Source organism: Durio zibethinus, unplaced genomic scaffold (assembly GCF_047325235.1).
Source record: "Durio zibethinus cultivar Kanyao isolate XHJ-2024 unplaced genomic scaffold, ASM4732523v1 HiC_scaffold_3, whole genome shotgun sequence".
NCBI lineage: Eukaryota > Viridiplantae > Streptophyta > Magnoliopsida > Malvales > Malvaceae > Durio > Durio zibethinus.
In genome coordinates, this window is record NW_028323044.1 from 3,508,793 (window position 1) to 3,513,792 (window position 5,000).

Sequence of the window (5,000 nt, forward strand, 5' to 3'; positions counted from 1 at the left end):
CGGACCACCACCCCCTAAAGAGCATTAGAGATTTTACAGATATGCTACCAGTAGACGTTAAAATGTCTGAAACGGGGACACTTTTTCCAAACAAGCAAATCCCACACCGAGGGTGCGCAGGTGCCGATGGTGGTCGAGGCATGTGCCCGCAACAAGGGCCAACGCGAGCCGATGGTGGTCGAGGCAACCGCCCGCACCAGCTCGAGGCATGTGCCCACACCAAGGCCCGGCATGTATCGATGGTGTTCGACGTAGGGGCCATCTTCTGCTGATGGTGGTCGAGGCAAGAGCCCGCACCAAGGGCCAGCGTGTGCCCATGGTGCTCGAGGCAACCGTCCGCACCAGGGCCCAGCGTGTGCCGATGGTGGTCGAGGCAACCGCCCGCACCAGGGCCCGGCGTGTGCCGATGGTGCTCGAGGCAACCGCCCGCACCAAGGGCCGGCTTGTGCCGATGGTGTTCGAGGCAACCGCCCGCACCAGGGCCCCGCGTGTGCCGATGGTGGTCGAGGCAACCGCCAGCACCAGGGCCCAGCGTGTGCCGATGGTGGTCGAGGCAACCGCCCGCACCAAGGCCGAGCGTGTGCCGATGGTGGTCGAGGCAAGCGCCCGCACCAGGGCCCAGCGTGTGCCGATGGTGGTCGAGGCAAGCGCCCTCACCAAGGCCGAGCGTGTGCCGATGGTGGTCGAGGCAACCGCCCGCACCAGGGCCCAGCGTGTGCCGATGGTGGTCGAGGCAAGCGCCCTCACCAAGGCCGAGCGTGTGCCGATGGTGGTCGAGGCAACCGCCCGCACCAGGGCCCAGCGTGTGCCGATGGTGGTCGAGGCAAGCGCCCTCACCAAGGCCGAGCGTGTGCCGATGGTGGTCGAGGCAACCGGCCGCACCAAGGGCCGGCGTGTGCCGATGGTGTTCGAGGCAACCGCCCGCACCAGGGCCCAGCGTGTGCCGATGGTGGTCGAGCCAGGAGCCCGCACCAAGGGCCGGCTTGTGCCGATGGTGTTCGGGGCAACCGCCCGCACCAGGGCCCTGCGTGTGCCGATGGTGCTGGGGGCAACCGCCCGCACCAGGGCCCAGCGTGTGCCGATGGTGCTGGGGGCAAGCGCCCGCACCAGGGCCCAGCGTGTGCCGATGGTGCTGGGGGTAACCGCCCGGACTAGGGCCCAACGTGTGCCGATGGTGGTCGAGGGAACCGCCCGCACCAGGGCCCAGCGTGTGCCGATGGTGCTGGGGGCAAGCGCCCGCCCCAGGGCCCAGCGTGTGCCGATGGTTATCGGGGCAACCGGCCGCACCAGGGCCCAGGGTCTGCCGATGGTGCTCGAGGCAACCGCCCGCACCAAGGCTCAGCATGTGCCGATTGTGATCGAGGCAACAACCCACACCAGGGCCCAGCTTGTGCCGATGGCGGTCGAGGCAAGTGCCCGTACCGAAGGGCAGCCTATGCCGATGATGGTCGATGCATGTGCCATCACCATGCGTCATCATGTGCCATTGATGGTCGAGGCCTTGGCCGAAGTTCGATTTTGAGCCACGGTGCCCATGCTTGGCTCCAGCATGTGCTGGTGCCGCATTTTTTTCACTCGGGACAGCATCGCCGGAGCATCGCCGGAGCATCGCCGGAGTACCGCCGGAGAACCTGACCGGCGGCATTGGGGTTCCGGCGATTGGGAGGGGGGCCGGGGGGGTGTGCGCACATGATGTGCGATGGGTGCTGGTACTTGGCCTTGTGTTGGCCCCCTATCCCTCATCAAACCTCTGAGAATTCACACCCCCTTAAAGAGCATTTGAGATTTTACAGGTTTGCTACCAGTAGCCGTTAAAGTGTCTGAAATGGGGACACTTTTTTCAAACGGTCACAAAATCTTCTCTACTTCGAGTTTTTAGCTGAATTTTTTTGTGCATGCCAACAAAAATAGAAGGATCATGCCTACAAAATTTGGAGCCAAAAATCCTTATAAAAAAATTTTAAAAAATCCCGAACCGCAAAAAGTTTCGAAAATCATGAAAAATAGAAAACGAGTCATCTTCCAACGAAACTTCACGTGAAGGCTTAGGGGACCATTGTATGAATTTACAAGCCATAAAAATGGCATTGGCACGGCAGAAATTTGAAGATGTGCCTAAACCCACCAGGGCCCAGCGTGTGCCGATGGTGCTCGAGGCAAGCGCCCGCACCAGGGCCAGCGTGTGCCGACGGTGGTCGAGGCAACCGCCCGCACCAGGGCCGATAGTGTGCCGATGGTGCTCGAGGCAACCTGTCGCACCAGGGCCCAGCGTGTGCCGATGGTGATCGAGGCAACCTGCCGCACCAGGGCCCAGCGTGTGCCGATGCTGGTCGAGGCAAGCGCCCGCACCAGCGCCCAGCGTGTGCCGATGGTGCTCGAGGCAACCGACCGCACCAGGGCCCAGCGTGTGCCGATGGTGCTCGAGGCAACCTGCCGCACCAGGGCCCAGCGTGTGCCGATGGCGCTCGAGGCAAGCTCCCGCACCAGGGCCCAGCGTGTGCCGATGGTGCTCGAGGCAACCTGCCGCACCAGGGCCCAGCGTGTGCCGATGGTGGTCGAGGCAACCTGCCGCACCAGGGCCCAGCGTGTGCGGATGGTGCTCGAGGCAAGCGCCCGCACCAGGGCCCAGCGTGTGCCGATGGTGGTCGAGGCAACCGCCCGCACCAGGGCCCAGCGTGTGCCGATGGTGGTCGAGGCAACCGCCCGCACCAGGGCCCAGCGTGTGCCGATGGTGGTCGAGGCAACCTGCCGCACCAGGGCCCAGCGTGTGCCGATGGTGGTCGAGGCAACCTGCCGCACCAGGGCCCAGCGTGTGCCGATGGCGCTCGAGGCAACCGACCGCACCAGGGCCGAGCTTGTGCCGAAGGTGGTCGAGGCAAGCGCCCGCACCAGGGCCCAGCGTGTGCCGATGGTGGTCGAGGCTGCCGATGATGGTCGAGGCAACCTGCCGCACCAGGGCCCAGCGTGTGCCGATGGTGCTCGAGGCAACCGACCGCACCAGGGCCGAGCGTGTGCCGATGGTGCTCGAGGCAAGCGCCCGCACCAGGGCCCAGCGTGTGCCGATGGTGGTCGAGGCAACCTGCCGCACCAGGGCCCAGCGTCTGCCGATGGTGGTCGAGGCAAGCGCCCGCACCAGGGCCCAGCGTGTGCCGATGGTGGTCGAGGCAAGCGCCCGCACCAGGGCCCAGCGTGTGCCGATGGTGGTCTAGGCAACCTGCCGCACCAGGGCCCAGCGTGTGCCGATGGTGGTCGAGGCAAGCGCCCGCACCAGGGCCCAGCGTGTGCCGATGGTGGTCGAGGCAACCGCCCGCACCAGGGCCCAGCGTGTGCCGATGGTGGTCGAGGCAACCTGCCGCACCAGGGCGGAGCGTGTGCCGATGGTGGTCGAGGCAACCGCCCGCACCAGGGCCCAGCGTGTGCCGATGGTGGTCGAGGCTGCCGATGGTGGTCGAGGCAACCTGCCGCACCAGGGCCCAGCGTGTGCCGATGGTGGTCGAGGCAACCGACCGCACCAGGGCCGAGCGTGTGCCGATGGTGGTCGAGGCAAGCGCCCGCACCAGGGCCCAGCGTGTGCCGATGGTGGTCGAGGCAACCGCCCGCACCAGGGCCCAGCGTGTGCCGATGGTGGTCGAGGCAACCTGCCGCACCAGGGCGGAGCGTGTGCCGATGGTGGTCGAGGCAACCGCCCGCACCAGGGCCCAGCGTGTGCCGATGGTGGTCGAGGCTGCCGATGGTGGTCGAGGCAACCTGCCGCACCAGGGCCCAGCGTGTGCCGATGGTGGTCGAGGCAACCGACCGCACCAGGGCCGAGCGTGTGCCGATGGTGCTCGAGGCAAGCTGCCGCACCTGGGCCCAGCGTGTGCCGATGGTGGTCGAGGCAACCGCCCGCACCAGGGCCCAGCGTGTGCCGATGGTGATCGAGGCAACCGACCGCACCAGGGCCCAGCGTGTGCCGATGGTGCTCGAGGCAACCTGCCGCACCAGGGCCCAGCGTGTGCCGATGGTGGTCGAGGCAACCTGCCGCACCAGGGCCCAGCGTGTGCCGATGGTGGTCGAGGCAAGCGCCCGCACCAGGGCCCAGCGTGTGCCGATGGTGCTCGAGGCAACCGACCGCACCAGGGCCCAGCGTGTGCCGATGGTGCTCGAGGCAACCTGCCGCACCAGGGCCCAGCGTGTGCCGATGGTGGTCGAGGCAAGCGCCCGCACCAGGGCCCAGCGTGTGCCGATGGTGGTCGAGGCAAGCGCCCGCACCAGGGCCCAGCGTGTGCCGATGGTGGTCGAGGCAAGCGCCCGCACCAGTGCCCAGCGTGTGCCGATGGTGGTCGAGGCAACCGGCCGCTCCAGGGCCCAGCGTGTGCCGATGGTTATCGGGGCAACCGGCCGCACCAGGGCCCAGGGTCTGCCGATGGTGCTCGAGGCAACCGCCCGCACCAAGGCTCAGCATGTGCCGCTGGTGATCGAGGCAACAACCCACACCAGGGCCCAGCTTGTGCCGATGGCGGTCGAGGCAAGTGCCCGTACCGAAGGGCAGCCTATGCCGATGATGGTCGATGCATGTGCCATCACCATGCGTCATCATGTGCCATTGATGGTCGAGGCCTTGGCCGAAGTTCGATTTTGAGCCACGGTGCCCATGCTTGGCTCCAGCATGTGCTGGTGCCGCTTTTTTTTCACTCGGGACAGCATCGCCGGAGCATCGCCGGAGTACCGCCGGAGAACCTGACCGGTGGCATTGGGGTTCCGGCGATTGGGAGGGGGGCCGGGGGGGGTGTGCGCACATGACGTGCGATGGGTGCTGGTACTTGGCCCTTGTGTTGGCCCCCTATCCCTCATCAAACCTCTGAGAACTCACACCCCCTTAAAGAGCGTTTGAGATTTTACAGGTTTGCTGCCAGTAGCCGTTAAAGTGTCTGAAACGGGGACACTTTTTTCAAACGGTCACGAAATCTTCTCCGGTTCGAGTTTTTAGCTGAATTTTTTTGTGCATGCCAACAAAAATA